The 16,800-nt window shown below is 38.6% G+C and overlaps 1 protein-coding gene across 11 annotated transcripts in view; it reads right to left on the reverse strand.

Moving 5' to 3' along the window:
* MBNL2 (muscleblind like splicing regulator 2) overlaps window positions 1-16,800 on the reverse strand; it is a 114,560-nt gene that overhangs the window by 80,699 nt on the left and 17,061 nt on the right. Inside the window, exon 1 of one of the 11 annotated variants that reach the window (XM_054162940.1) lies at window positions 4,766-4,784. The exons of the other annotated variants lie outside the window; for them this stretch is intronic. The gene's annotated coding sequence lies outside the window, so the exon portion shown is untranslated. Of the gene's footprint in view, window positions 1-4,765; window positions 4,785-16,800 lie in introns of those variants that run through there. 11 annotated transcript variants of the gene reach the window in all.

Genomic DNA, 16,800 nt, shown 5'->3' on the forward strand with positions numbered 1-16,800 from the left:
TGGAAGAAAGATGGAAAGAGGATGTGAACACTGGAGGAGAGAAGGACAAGAAGGAATTTTAGAAGGAAAGTAAGAGACTATGGTAACTGGGTAAACAGAGGGAAGTAAATGAGGGAAAAGAAACACAGGATTTTAAAAAGAAAATAATCATTATAGTAATAATCCTCAATAAAATGCCCCACAGGCCACAGACCATGACTAACATTATAGATTACCCTGACCTTATGTACTGCAAAACCTGCTCACGGAGAAACCAGGGCCTCCATCAGATGTGAACTGCATTACTTCTAATTTCTGTCTGTATCCCAACATATCAACTAAAGTCAGCTGTCCTCTCAAAACCAATGGGATCCCACCAGCCTGAAGTCCTCAGCATCAATGAGGTCCCTCATCCAGGCAGAAGTTTTGCTTTTTGGTTTGCTTGGGAGCTTCGTTGACTTGTTTTGTTGTTGTTGTCATTAATGACTCCACCTGAAGCCTCCAGTCCTACTACAGTTAAACAAACTACCTGAACTTTTACATTGACAACTGAGATGCAAAATGTTCCTACTTAAGCTGAAAAAAGCACTCAATATAAGTAGAAAAAAAAAATTTATTTGGTTTTCTGCAACTATTGCTGTTTATTTTCAGTCTTTCAGATACTTGGATCAATGGAATTGATCCAGAATATACATCTACAAATGCTGTTTTTCTTAGGCTAAGTGAAATAAATTCATGAACATGTATTTGTAAAAACTATTTAGCTTTAGACTGCTCTTTTCAGATAAGCATCACTTTCCTTTCGTGGAAAGCTAGCAAGGCTCAGAGGAACAAGAGGCTTTTGCCAATCTCATGTTTTCTTGAGAGCGTGAGCAAGAGGCTGTGTTAGGCTCCAGATCTTTCTGTTCTAAACCACAAAATAGTTTCTCTCCTTTTCCAAGGAAGGGGGGGAAAATTGTAATTAAAAAAAAAAATCCTTTTACTTCTTAAACAAGGCACAGCACACCAGCACTAGGTACTCCCAGAAAAGGTTCTCATTCTGAAGAACACAAGACAGCCAGCACCTGCAAGAGCTGCAAGCAAGCACAAAGCCCCTGACCTATTACAAATCAGCTGGCTCTCTCAGCTAGAAAACAGTTGTTCTTGGTCTTTACAAAATATGGGCTGCTCTCATACAGTAGTTTAATTTATCAGACAGATTATGTGGTATTGGATTATGTCTAATTATTGTATGTCTAAAGGAGAAGCTGAAATTTCAGAGCATGCTGTATTCATGCTTCAGTAGAGAACACATAGTAAAATGAAAATCTCATCTTCAAAAAGATAACTCTGCAGGTGATGATTTCCACCAAAAGAAAAGAATACTTTGCATGGTCCCAACACAGATCTCTAGTGGAACCACTAAGTTAAAACAGATTTTCACTTCACTCTTAGAGAATTAAGCACTCTGTATTATTCATCACATTAAAATCTTCAGTTACAGATGTCAAGACTGGGGCTCAGTTTGTTGCTCTTACTGTCAAAGTTTATCAAGATGATCAATATATATTTCATATATATATATATGTATACACACACACACACAAATGCTAAAACTATACACACAAAACCCCAAACAAAAAAAAACCAACCAACAACCCAAAATTTCAGTATACTGTGGAAGTGGGGCGTTCCTCCTTTAGGCCACTAGAAGGGCAGAAACCTATTGATCATCAATAGGTTATTCACCAAATTCAGTCAAAGAACATAGGTGGGATAAAACTCACCTTCAGGACCTAACTGTCCTACTGGGTACTCTAATTCTGAAAGAATGTCTTGAGAACTTATTTTCCAAACCCAGCATGCATATACTGCAACTCTTCAGAGAGAGACTGCTAGTTCAGCCAAAAAACAAAAGGAATGCTTTCAAGAGGACCAAAGTCATATCCCTTGGCACAAAGTAGGTTGCTGCTACAACTTTTATTCATAAACATATATCCATGTTGCTTACTTCCAGAAAATCATGTCCAGACTCTTATTTCAGAAGTCTTTTAACAAAGAAACAAAACCATGACCCTGCTGTAGACACCAGGCGCAGAAAGTTCCAGGTTGAAATCGTAAGCTCTGGCTGGAAGGTGTAAGCAGTGGAAAACAGGCTCTCTGCCCTTAGTCACGGTTAACCATAAGCATCACTACCTTTGTGCTGCACAATACAAGTTTACAAACCAGCAAATAGCATTCAAGGCCTCCGAACAGAAGAGAAGCTGTATACCAAAGTACTGCTGTGACCCCTTGAGTACACTCCAGCATTGCCTTCAGTTCCAGCTGCCATTTCCTTGACTCCCCTGTGTTGTTTTCTCGTGCCCTCCCTCAGACTCCCTACCAAGGAAAGCAAGGCTGCAGCTTAATCCTAGGATAAAGCTGGATTCCACAGGTGCAAAATAAAGTCAACACAGCAGCATAAAACACCCTGCCATCAGGCATGCTGGACAACTCAATCAAGACCTTCTATGACCTTCTAAGATGTGCCCACCAGCCCCTGCCCCACAGCTGAGAGAGTAAAAAGCAGAGCAAGCATGACAGCACAGGCTGCACCCCCTGTCCCTTCCCTGAAACCCCCTTGTAATGATGATGCTGTATCCCAGGACAGTAAGGATGACTCTCACTGCATACTAATTTAAACCTCACTGTGCAAGATCTCACACTAACCAATACAGAGAGGATCTTATGTCAGAAGAAAAAAAAAGAAAAGAAAAAAAAAAAAGAGAGAGAGAGAGAAAGAAAGGGAGGAAAAGTAACTTTATAGACAAATTATGTGACAGTCAGCATGTCTGTTAATCACCTTTGAATAGATCACATTCTCAAAAACAGAACATGTGAGAGATTTTCCTGTGGTGAATACACTTTTCTCACTCCATTAACCCACCAGATTAGGAAACAGGATCAGAAAGTGATGTGACGGCACAGAGGTTATCATCAGCACATACTATGCCAGCTTCATATTCTTCTCTCGAACCAGTTTTTAACAGTCATATTATTGACATGTAACCTAATATTCGATATCTAGCAAGGCTGAACAATGTACAGTAGAGTTTAGTAATGTCTTTTCATAGTTCAGTACAATTATTGCATTAAAACCAGAATCAGGCATCTGGCTCTTTTCCGACCTCTTGTAAAGTCACCAAAAAATAATGTTCCCTACTTTTAAGAAACAAGAGAAAACACGACAGACTTCCATGAAACATCATCTGTTCTTTGACAGCAAATATGAATGGAAAACCTTCCTGCCTCCATAGTATTTTAAAGAAAAAACATTCAATTATAGCAGAACACGAGGAGTGCATTTTCTTCTACAGATTTCAAATGAAACTTTGGAACATTTCTTTAATCATTTTAGAAGTTTTTGGTTTTGTTGGGTTTTTTGTTTTTGTTTTTCACTAAGATGGTAGCAGCTTCCATTTGGCATCAAGCAAACCCACAATGCCCAACCGAGAAAGAAGCCAGAACTACCATATCAGAGAAGCAGCCTACTAGTTTAGCCAGGTAGCTAGGAGCCAAAAAATAAGCTCAGTTCCTGTATTAATCCGACCTGAACTCATCTGAAGTCAGAAGTGCCCTGATTTACAAAAGAATCATTATTTATTTTATTTGCTTGACTTAGAGATAACTATTGCAACATCTCTCTATGCCTGTTATACAACCAGAGAGGAACATTTGCCAACTTTAATTCACATGAACATTTTACCCAGCATCAATCCTAACTACTTTGGCTAAGCCGAGAGAAGACCAGGGACAGGTTAGAAAACACTATTCTGTTTTATTTAAACTGAGCATGACCTCCAAATACCAGTTCTGCTAAATGAGCCGTATTTTCCTTGTCAAGATCACTAATGTGCCAGGTTCAGGCTTTTTAATATGTCCCATGCTATTTACAGCATAGCAATGAGCTTCTTACCAGAAGCCATCGGTTCACTTTGAAGCTGGCTTTACAATATAGCAGCACTAATGTCCTTTGTCCTCAGGGAAGCAGGTGAGGAGGAAGGTGTACCACTGACTGCGAAACAACAGACACAGCCTGGAACCTTTTCAGTGATCCACTGTACTACTGTGCTAATGGACCATAAAGTATTTCTGCTGAACTTTAAGTCTGCAGATGACTGGAACACACAAGAGTATTTTATAGCATCAAAGTGCTTCAAAGTCATGCTGACAAAACTAATGTTCATTATGCTTCAGTTACAATGCAGTTGCAGAAAACAGGGGGTTTCTGCTAGCAAACATTTTTCTTAAGTTTTTGGTTTTTAAATAATTCTATTTATCCTACTCCACTTAACCTTCTCCTTCTCTCTTGGCCTTTACTTTCTCTCACAATCCAAAACTTAAGCACTTCTTGTTTCCATGTCTCCAAAAAAGTGATTTTATCCTCTAGGTGTACGTATTTCATACACAAAATTCTGCTCCCACCTTGACAAGAGGGCAAAAGCAATTTCTCTTTCTGTGCCTCTGTGAGCAGAGTTAATCATCCCCGACAGCAATGACGTTCTCACTTGGCCTCTTGTGGACACAAATGTTTTGCTTTTGGCATGAGTGCACCATGTAACGGCTATTAGTCAAACTCAATTCCCCAAGGAGCGGTACCCCAGTGCATTAGGAGCTTCTACTCGCATCCTGCTGCAGACATGCATTGTATTTTTGTATTTTTTTTCCCTCGGGACTGTAAAAATATTTATAGAAAAGTGTGCTTATATAGTGTGAAATTTCTACATGCTGGCATGGAGGGAATGTGTGATCAAATGACTTTTCTCACCTGCCAAAGGACCGATAGCATGCTGTTACACAGGAGTGCAATTTAAAGGAGCTCAGGCTGTTGTTGGTTTTCTGTTTTCTCTACTCCAGTGTCACACCGCCCAGACAGGAAAGCACAACTCTTACCGAGGTATGTAACAAACAGCATCCCTTTGCACTGAAAGATAGGTCTGAATAAACCAGGGCCTCAGTGTAAATTAAGATATGTTGAACAGGCAAACTGAAAGTATGTTTAAGACTGCCAACAGCGTTATTAGTAATATACCCCAATAAATTACCCAGCTCTGGGAAGCTGCATGGCACATCCAAACAAAGCTTCCAAGGCAAGGCAGCAAGAGCACTACGTAATGCTATTAACTGTGACTGCCTCTTAAGCACTAAACCCAGTCTGCTGAACAGATTCCCTGCACAAAATCCAAGCATATCTAAGATAAAATAACTGCATTTCTATGCTGTTTTCTCCATTTATATTTTCCTTGAGAACAGAATATTGAAATATACAAAGATAACTTTAGAAGGTCAGTCAAAAAGCCCATTTCATGCAATATCCAGTCTCCAACAACAGGCAATACCAGTTGTATACAGAGGAGCGCAAAACCAGGGCAGGCAGAGCATGATAATTTCTATTAATCTTCTCCCAGCAACTTTTAACTGATGTCTTTGTATTTAATAGGTCTCACTGGATTTTTCTTTCATTGATTTGCTCACTCCCTTTTTGAACCCTGCTCTCTCAGAAGTGTCTTTCATCATGTGCATAGAACGTAGGAGGCTGAGAGGGAGCCTGACTGGTTTTCACAATTGTTGACAAAAGCCTAGACTCTCAGGAGAGGAACACGGATATGGAAGGAAACACTTTTGGCCTTTAGAGATTTTAAGAAAAACTGGAAACAGCAAATGGAGCTGGGGACTGAGATGACTGATCACAAAAACTTTTCAGTAAATCTGTGTTGTTACTGGCTTTTTATTACCCCTGAATGCATTAAATTAAGAGACAGAATGTACCTTTTATTTACAATGTAAGTGAAGCTTAGAGAAAAGCACTTTTAAAGCCTACCAAAACAGGAAGAAATACAAAGACCCCTCTTTCTGCACACCAAGCTGCATCACCTAGGAGCATCCTCAAATGCAATGCTTTCTTAGCAATCCAACAGAGAAGGAAGAAAACCCAACAGTGTCCCCAAAGAAGCCCAGTTGAGGCACTCTGACCACATTCAGAGCGTTTAATGATCATATCAAACACACTTTGGAAGCATCAACTCACCACAGTGGGCAGAAGCTTCCAAAAGGGAAAAATAAAAAGCTCAAGAGTGTCTACTTCTCAGAGGGTTGCCCAAGCAAGGCTTCATTAGTGTCCATTTTATCACAAGGACTCAGTTCCCCTTTCTCCATCCCTTATTAGTGCACGTGTAACATGCCATAACAGTTTCATTTACTTCCAGAACTGAAGAAACCCCCATGAAGCAGAACATACCCAAACGCTTTAGATTTTAGGTATCTCACAGAACATACTGCAAAGCTAGATTAAGCATCTGTGTTAGAGCACTTTATATTGTACAGCAGTTAAACTTAAGCTGCTGTTCCATCTTTTTTAAGTCACCTATGGAATAGCAGATTGTTAAGAGTACCTTCAAAGGCAATTTAATTTTTTTTTTTTTAAATAATGTTGCCATGCCAACACTCAGACAGAAAATGTTTTATATAACAGAAGTTGAAATCTTCAACTAAAAGCCATTTTTTAAAGACCCTTCTTCTCAGCCAAGGAGAAAGCAGTAATGGTGGGTGTTTTTGGCACAGCACTGGGGGGAGGATGAGGTGGGGGGAAAGTGAAGGAAAAAGAAGTAGTAGTACTGAAAAGGTTAGTGGTCTCTTCTGAAGGTAGGTTGCCTCTTTTGTGTTTTGAACACACCTGATTATCTTTAGTCCTCCAAGGCAAATAAAGAAAATATCTAATCAAGCTCAGTGTGAAGATGACAGCAAAAGATGTTCTTTTCAAAATTCACACTATTTATTTGTCCACCAAACAACCTCACCAAAACCAATATTTAAAACTTCAGAGGCTACCTCTGCTGTATTTGCAATGCCCAGTCGAAATTTACTCTTCCTGGGAAAAAATAATTTGCCTTTAGTGGACTACTATCCTGTTGTCAAACAAGAATCATGAGCTCAGAAAGAGAAATGCTTTTTCTCTAGAACTGTTTTTGCAACTGGTGGCAGAGAAGCAAAGAACTTTTCTCAGAGTACTTGCAGGTTCTGTTGAATTTCTGTTTTCCTGGAAATCTTGAAAACTTCTACTTAATCCCGAGGCAAATAACGGAGTAACAACTAAAAGGAGCATGCAGTAACTGCCTGCAGATACTGCCTACCAGAGCAAATACATTTTTCTCTGATCTCTGAGATGACGAATTCTGGGTTTGCTGTGCAGTACTGCTACTGACCTTCCTTTTTGCTTGAGCACCGATTAAGAAGCACTGACCCAATAAAAATGGATCATATCGATCTGTTGTTCTAATTTGTGTAACACATCTCTCGATCCAAAAAGTTCACCACCCGTTGCCACTTGAAGAAAGTTGCTTTCTAAAACAATTTCATTTCAGAAAAAAACCCAAACCAAACAACAACAAAAAACCTAACAAAACAACAAACTTTTTCTTTTTTTTTTTTTAGGAAGTAGCAGGAGAAAAAGTACTTAACACACAGGGAGGATACACAGGAACAAACCCAGAAAGCTTACTGGCCAACAGTAGGACTCTTGATGAGTTCGTACTCGTTTTTCTGCCATGTGCACAGCTCAGTTGCCCACAGCAGTAAAACAGGACATAAACTATAATCAGATTTCTGGAAGGGAAGAGGGACGAAAATAAATAAGCAAACAAAACAAAACAAAACCCCTGCCACTATGTTGAGAAAGCAATTTTAATGTACAGAGCCTTCCTTTTAATTTCTTTTAGCCTAAAAGTTTAAAAGGGGATGGATTCAGGTAGGAATACTGACTGCATAGGCAGCATTAGTGTAGTACTCCTAGGTTTCAGACCCAGGCATGTCCCTGCCTTAAATAAAAATTGCTGTCAGTATTTAAACTACAGTGCTCATATTTCAACTCAGCTATTTAATATGGAAAGAAAGCAACAGCAAAAAGAGTCTTTCCTACTCTCAATTGATCTTGTTGAAAACATTCAGGAAATTTCAGCATCTCAATGCCTCCTCTGACTGAAAGGTGAAAGTAACAGGAGGGGAAGTCGAGGTATTTAAGCAATATTGGAACAATTGGACCTTGGGACTTTGTTTTTATATGGTTGAATCATCTTATCATAACTGAAATATTGTCATGGATAAGCACACAGTTATTCAGATATAGTGTCAATTGTGATTTGAAAAGAATGCTGAAAGAGAGTTCTTTCAGCCTTTGACACAATGAATTGCAACATGTTTGCAATGAAAATGGAATAAATTTCCCAGAAATGTTTTGACAGAACACATTTCCAGACCTTTTTCTATTATCTCTGCTTACCTGTTACAACAGCAGAGATTTCTCTTTCCTGCTGGGGACAACAGTACTGCTAAGCACAGCCTGGTTGCTCACCAGCACTTCCACAGCAGTGGATACACTTGTGGCACCAAGTACAAGCTACAGGCTTTTGGCAAGAAAATGTTTGCAGTGAAAAATTTGGACTGGTTAAAATAAGTCTCGACAGTTTTGTCCTTTTCAAAGGTTCAATTCATTTGCTGTACTTCAAGCTTATCCCAAATGGATATTTAAAGCCACATTTTGTTTTCCACTGTATGATTTGTACTGCCTTGCACAACTTCTGTATTAAATCATAATTCAAAGACTTCTTTTAATCCTGCATAAACCTCACATTGACAAACAGCACTGATTTTTTTAAGATAACATCTTATTTTTTATATTTCAATAAACAGAACAAAAATATCTTGGATTTGATCAAATCAGTAACCACAACACTCCAAGATAAAAATTTGTCCATGTATCAACACGCAAAGTGGACTGCTGCTATTATGCTTACACACGTTTTTTCCCAGAAAAACAACTCTGCAAAAATTACTTCAAAAATGTATGTGTTGAATATGCTTCATTTTAATGCAGTATTTAATTAGCTTGTAAGAGATTTTTATACCTTCTACCCTCCAGTCTATCTACACACATTGGCCCCTGACGCTTGAGAGCGCTTCCCCTTTCACACATTTCCCGGTCAAATCTCATTGAGGCTCAATACAAAAACTAAGCCAGAACAGGAAAAAAAACCCCACCAACATCCAAACAAGTTAACCAACTCTTTCTCAGTCAGAAGTATGCCTTCCAGTAATCCCCTGCAACTTTATGGGTTGCAAAGTATACTTTACCAGTATTTGACTTTCACAAAGATACCGCTTTATTATAATGCACTGACACTGGAATAAAGTGCCCTCACATTTATCCCTCTGCCCACCATCTGAAATAGTATTACCCATTGTACCACTTTATAGCAATTGAACAGAACTGCTTGTCCACTACCAAAACACCCCACCATTATGCTCTGAAAAGAAAGAAAAGGTTGACACTGAAGAGATGCAACTGTATTTTATGCTTTTAAAAATTTTTAACAGCAAAGTTCACTCAATGTACTTAAGGTTGGAGGTGTTTGGTTGGGTTTTTAACTTTGATTATCATGGTTCTGTAAAGTTGGATGGAAATCCATGATTTAGGGTCCCAAGTTTTTTCTGGCTTCATTATTGCCAAACATTCACCAAAAGAGCAAGGTCCACCAGGAAAAAAAATTTAAAAATTGAAGAACAATCCTGCTGATATACAAGTCACAACAGAAGCTAAATTTTTTAACTGTAGTGCTGGAGTAAATACAGCCACACAAATAAAAATGCTTAGCATTTTTAAGGCAAAAAAGTGGAAACTTTCCCACCATTTCTAAAATCACACTTCAAGACAATCATTTTTACCTTGCAGTGCAGCACTTCAAAGATGAAAGCCATCATGTTTATCTTTCCTCTAAATGAAAAGTATGATGGTATTTTGGTGTCTAGAGGCTAGGAGCGTTGAGATACTGGTAATTATCTTTGCCAGAGCAGACCATTCCTACTAAGGCTGTTTTAATTTCATTTCCGTTTAAGATTAAAAAAACCCAAACAAACACCAAAACCAGCCAACAAACAGCTCTATACTGAGTCTTATCCTCAAGTTTAAGGACCCACTACATACTCCTACTACAACATATCTACCTCTCACCCAATTTTGAAAACATGAAGTGCATTTCATAAGCCTTATCACCTACAAGATGTTTATAGGGAGCTGTCAGTTTTTATTAAAGAGTACAATTCTGACTACGGTGGACAAGAGCTAAAAAATACAAATGCTACAAGCTTAAAATTAAGCAAAATGGAAGTAAATTAATCATCTCACCTTTGTAACAATGATTTCTGTGGGACCTAGCTCTCAGCCATAAGATTCATGTCATCATGTTAAAAGAAATTTATTTAAAAGGGTAGCTAAAAGTGCTACACATTTGCAAACAGTGTGAAGATGGAAGTCAGAGCCAAAGTTCAGGGTTAATATGTCCTACAAAAGCCACAAGCCAAACAAATTCATGTCGTTAAATATTATGCATTTAGTTCTAAAAACCTACAGTAAATTTTGTTATTAAAATTACAAACAGAGTTGTCCTCTGCCTTGCAACACAACCATAAACAAAGATAGCCTGCAGTTAAAATTTTTTGCAGTCATACTTGAAGCCAACTGTGAAGAGTTACAAAATGATCTCATGATGATGAGTACACTGGATGATAAAATAATGTAAGAGTTTAACATGATGATAGGCAAAATAATGCAGCCAGAGGGAAAACCCAAAACTACTAAGAAGTACACAATGCTGGTTCAAACAAGACATTACTACAGAGGGAAGAGCTTGTGGACATTACAAGTAATTCAATGAAAACTTCAGCAAAATACTAATAAGCTGACTATGATAAAGCAAGCAAAACATTTGGAAATAATGAGGGAGAACAGACAAGAATTACACTACTACATAGTCATGAAGCATGTAACTCCTAAGCAATAAAACAAGTTCAGATCCTCCATCCCCCATTTCAAAGATTACTGCAGAGCTAGAATAGAGGTGAAGAACAGCAACAGTGCCATCAGCACTACAGAAAGGCATACATATATGAAGGGGCATGGCAAGACTTCTGACAACAGAAAGAGTACTCAGTTCATAGAGACCAACGATGAAGACCTAACTAAATTGTGACTGGGAGGCAGGGGGCACTCACCAACATGAGCTGGGAAATCACACAAAAGACATGTTTGCACATGGCAAACAGTTTGAAGTTAAATGGCAGGTTAGGTACTGAAGCGCAAAACTATCAACTAGTTTAAAATAACTTTTTAACTTAAAAGTCAGATTATTTAAATAGTTATCAGAATCACTGATGGCTACTAAATTCAGTGCTTGAAGTCCTCCTCAGAAGCTTCCAAACTCTGGTGACTAGTGGGTAGTCATGCACCAGTCAAGGCACGTGCTGCTGTCCTCAACTCACCCTTTCACCTTCCCTGCCTAGGGACAGCAACTCCTTACAAGCAGCCTAGCCCAGCAGCCAGGACTGGCTATGGATCTATAGGGACACACTGATCCTCAAGCCTTCCCATGAGAAACTCAACACTTCTGTCTCCTATTTCACACAAATAGATTTCAGAGATGGTGAACTTGTTCCACCTATCTACAGGCACTTAAACACATCACCGGTGATGAGTGGAAAACCAAAGCGCGAGAGAGGGGGAGGAGGGGTACTAGATCCTTCATGTCTGTGGAAGTGTCAACCAACTTCCAGGTCCATGGGTGAGGTCCAAATCCAGGAGATGGGTTGGGTTTAGTTTCACATAATGCTCCCCATCATCTCCCTGTGGGATTGATGTTGTGGCTTCTTAACACTTAGGACCTTTTACACCAGGGATTAAGCTGCCAGCACGTCCCCCACTGGTGTTTCCACTTCAAAGAGCTGCTACTGTGGATACCAAAGCCTTTGAAAGTGGCCTCACTGCACAAAGTCACAATCATTAAATGAGGTCTTAAAAAAAAAAAAAAAAAGGAGAGAGAGAAAAGAAAGAAAATAAAAGGGGGGGAAAAAAAAAAGACCTCAACACTGGCTTTACAAACACATCAGTGCAGCTACATTCAAAGCCTTACATGCCCCCTCCACTGTGGCAAAGAAAATCTCATAGTTTTTTGGTTACCTCCCTGCCCCCTCCTTAAGAGTATGGCATTAAAGCCATACAGTCCTAAAGCACGTCCCAGCACCAGCAGCGGGGAGTCAAAATGCACACAGGAATTGCAAAAGAAGGAAAAAAAAATACAGGTGAAGTGAAAAGTTTTTAAATGCAAGCGCTAGAGCTCCAGGACAGCGCTGCGCCGTGCTGCCAGTGCATGTTCAGCATGCCAATAAGGTCTGCAGCACTGCAATCCCTAGCACAGGCAGCCCACACACCAGCGGCCGCCTCCGCTAAAACCTCTCACCAGCTGGAGGAGGTGCCCCAGGCCCCATCACTTTTGGGCTGCATGGCAAGGAGATGACAGTAGGAAAACCAGTGCTGGTCTCCTCAAGGCTTTGAGAGGCTATATAGCGGGGGATACTGTGTCATGGGTGAACACAGCTGTCAGGAAAATCCCATGCATGTTATTGTAGCATTTTGAAGAAATAAAAGGGAAGCAGTGCTGAAATCCTGAGTCATCAATTGGGTGCAGAGGTCTGCTCCTGCCAGCAATGGAGCTCCCTGTCCCACCAGAGGCTCATCCAAGGATGTCTGCTGACAAACCAGCATGGCTATAGGCTTAAAATATGCATATAGCTAATAGCACCACACACTGTTTGAAAAGTGGTAATGAGCACCCAAAAAAAGATCAAAATGGACTAAAAGCAGGCTCTGGTATCCTACAAAGCAGCTGCTTCCCCCCACCTTGATGTCCGGATTCTCCAACAGAGGGCTGCCAGAGGAGAGTGTTAATGCATAAACCAAATAAGCTGAAACCTGGCAGTGAAAATCATTACACTGACCACTGCAAAACTAAGAGAAATCTTGCCACTCTGCATTTTAAGGTTAGTTTTAGACCAAGTTCAGAACACTACCCATATTGTGATATTGTGATAAAGTGCAAAAATCATGACAGATTCAGGAAATTGGGTGGCAGGGCCATTTAGTATAGTATACCTGAAGCATAAGTAACAGAGTATTTGGGGGGTAAAAAAGGAACAACTAAGCATAAAAGTCCTCAGGGGGGAGAAAAAAAAATAAGAAAGGTATTCAAGCCTGGTATTCAAAACCACTAGAATTTTAAATAAATAAATAGCTAGCTAAGCCTGTATCTTAAAAATGTTCACAAAGAAAAATACTGAAAAGTTGCCTCCAGAGTTCACACACACAGAAAAAGAAAAAAAAAAAAAAAAAAGGAAAAAAAAAGCCTCTTGTAACCAAGTCCTACCTTCCTTCCATTAAAACTACACAGGGAAAACATTTCTGTGGTTTTCCTTAGCTGTATTCTCTAATTCTGCCTGTTGTCAGAGGCGCTGTACTCTTGGCAGGAGAGAAGATTTTACAGCACGTGAATCTCCAGATTGACCTTGTCTTTATTTATGAGTTTGGCAATGTGTAACACACAGACCTCCCCAAAACCCTGTCTATCAGCCACTCAGAAACTGCTAAAAAATTATTGATCTAAACCAGAAGAAATTAATAGATTCTGATATGAGCCATCTGTTCTTATTTCTTGATCTATTTCTTTATGCAACAGCTGTACCACTAAATCCCTCCTACCGTCTCTATTAGTTATTGGGTTTGTGCTAAAAAAAAAATAAATAAATAAAAATTATGAGTGTGCCTACAGTACGTAGGTGTGTATACATTTGTGGACATCTAACTAGGTATAAAAATGGTGAGAAGGAAAGACAGACAAAAAGAAAAGAGAAAAAAAAAAACAAAACAAACAAAAAAAAACGTGTGGTCATCCCTTCTGTTTACTGCAGAGCTCTCAAACTTGAAAAGTTTGAGGTTATCACAAGTCCAGACCTGGTTATGACTGCATTCTTCGCCAGACTTAAGGCTCCAAGAATCTTGCATGTCTTCTACAGAAGGGCAAGCTGCACACTGGCAGTTCTCAACAGCTTTAGTAATCACCAGCAGCACCTACAGTCCCCTACATAATCAGTATTTCTTTGTGCTAGTTATAAGGATTTTGAATTTAATCTCCTGTTGGGTATGCTCTTCAATTTTCACAGGCCCAAAGTTTTCATTTATTAGTGTGCACAAAATATGGAACTAAGAATTTTACATCACCAGCACTGTCAGAGGGCAAGATTGGTGTTTTAATGGCCTTATTGAAAAAGAATAATTGGGGAGAAAAAAAAAAGGGGGGGGAGGGGGGCGAGAGGAGAGGAGATTATGAGGTTTCCTCATTTTGGAAAGGGGCTGTATGATTTCTTTCTCCTCGGGCAACCACTTCCCAGATAGAACTGAGAAGTTTGCTTTTAAAAGATGACTTTGGACTCTGTATATCAATAACCAGCAACTGTCACTGCATTTGATAATAATGCATAAGAAGATTAATTAGTCAAGCAGTTAATACTACTATTATTTGAACTAGTTTTCAGCACTGACACCCTCTTGAAATCAGTTTTATTTTCCTCAGGGTATAATTTCAGCTTGTTTACGGACCAGTTACATAGCACTGATTCACAGTAGTTAATCATAACACATTCTATTAAACATAACATATCAAATTAGCTTCACAATCGAAGTCTGGAAAGCAGTCTTAAAAAGAAAATATATACTAACAAATTCTGAAGTCTGCCATTTTATTCCTTTTTCCTACAATATTCTAACAGTCATATTCACACAAATAAAAAAAAGGGGAGCGGAGGAAGGGGATTATCATTGGACTCAACAACTCCTTTTTCCCTGAAAGAAAAAATAATAATTCTCCAAAGTCAGAATTTTCTAGTAACATAAACAATGTATCCCTAATAGCTATTTTGTGAAATTTACATCTTAGTAATGTGTCTAGTTAATGATTTAGGAAATTAAAGCCACATGTGAAATCATTAATGGGAATTTCATTCCTTTTCTTATCTCTCAATACCACCAAGACTGAGCATTTTACAGAGCTTTTCACAAATAAACATAGTACAGATTTTCCTGATGTTACTTGTGAGCAACAGAGAAGAATATTCACAGCAGAGATGAGTTACCAGACCCCAGTGCCTGAAATCCCACATAAAAGGAAAAAAAAAAAATATATAATTGTTTGTAGCACACAATTGATTTCTATAAAACATACAACTTTCAAATGAAGAACTTAGTTTGACACCACAAATAAGTCTATAGTCGAACACTACTCTTCAGAACCTCTAACTCATTAGAAAATCCTAACTTAAGAAAATAAACTAATTCTAAACAGGGTAATTATTCCTTGAAAACAAACAGACTACACACAGTAAGACCTTACCGCAATAACAGCTCTGATGAAATCCACAGAGCATACTACTAAATGAAAAGAGGTACCACAATCTGGTCCAAAATACTTTTATTATAAATTATTTACATAATCAATGTAAATACAGAATATCTGCTACTATCTCCACCCTCCAAGATGAAAGCCCTTACCTATCCATATAAAGTATTAGTACACATACAGCTTGAGCAAGAAATATCTTTTTTAAACCTTTTGTCACTGGATTGTCTGTCAATAGCTTGATACAAACTATTTGACCAAGTGAGGAATGCAAATTTTTGCTTTGGCAGTCAGACATAAGGAGGATAATTCTACACATTGTGATCTCCAAGGTACAAAAAAAAGTGTCACTTAAATTATGTGAAAGCAAGAGACAATCTCAAAACATGAGACTGCAAAGTTTTCTCTGAAAGTTGTGCATGAAAATGGTTTTACCCACAAAAAGTAAAAATTCATCTTATGTTTTATAGCTTGAAAAAATAAATTGTTCAACTTGCTTCCTGTTAACCACTCTTTGCCTCACATGCTTAACACACTATGCACACAAACAACATATTTAAACATCAATGATATGTATTCATATTCTTTGGATTTTTAGTAATAATGCTCTACATCATGACATGTGTTTCACTTGCTTGTAGAGATTTTACTCAGAAGAGCATAGTGCTTAAAAATAACCTGTTCATGAACTGAAGATGTGTCAACAACCTAGCTGCAGATCTTCAGCCAGTATTTAGCAGGAGAAGCTGAATTAACCTCCCCTGAGCAGCATCAGCTGTGAGGAACCTGGAGAGGTGACATCAGGAGTTTTGAGCCCATGTCCTTGGAAGAGGGGCATGGGGGATGAACAGTTAGTCTAGAAGGGCCTATGTAATGTAATACTTTAAAATTAGTGGCACTTGATTCTAGGCTGATAAAACAAAACAGCAACGATAACAAAAAACTTGAGACTTCCCCCAAACTTACACCCCTGAAATCTTTCCTGGGCAGCAAAAAGTTATTCTACCTAATTTCTGTTTTAAGAAATTGATCTTCGGTCTTCCTTCAGCTCATAAACTTTTATACCAACATCCTATGTGAATACAAATATTCATATGTAATGTTCACAAGCATTACACAAAACATAAGATGATAATATATTCTTGATTTTTCATTATTAGTCTTGAAAATAGTAATAAAATAAAAAAAAAAATATATATACTGTGCATATGAACAAGGCTGCTATAACACAACCCAAGACAGCATGTTAACTCAGGAAGCTAACTGGGTAGGATCCTAAAAGGTACTGAGCACCATCAATGCATATGGCAGTCTAAGAAAGTTGAAGAGGCTTCAGCACATCATAGGATGAGGCAATGTCCTCAGATCCCTCCCACAATATGACAATAAAGTTTATTTCCAATTAATAACTCTTCTATTCTTCCAGGATTTTACTGATTTCTGCCTAAATAACCCTTTCATTCCCTACAGAGTATTTAACATAAATCTTCTCCATTCTTTCTTGAGGCTCCTCCTCAGCAAGAAAGTTGAT

The sequence above is a fragment of the Dryobates pubescens genome, chromosome 7 (genome assembly GCF_014839835.1).
Source record: "Dryobates pubescens isolate bDryPub1 chromosome 7, bDryPub1.pri, whole genome shotgun sequence".
NCBI lineage: Eukaryota > Metazoa > Chordata > Aves > Piciformes > Picidae > Dryobates > Dryobates pubescens.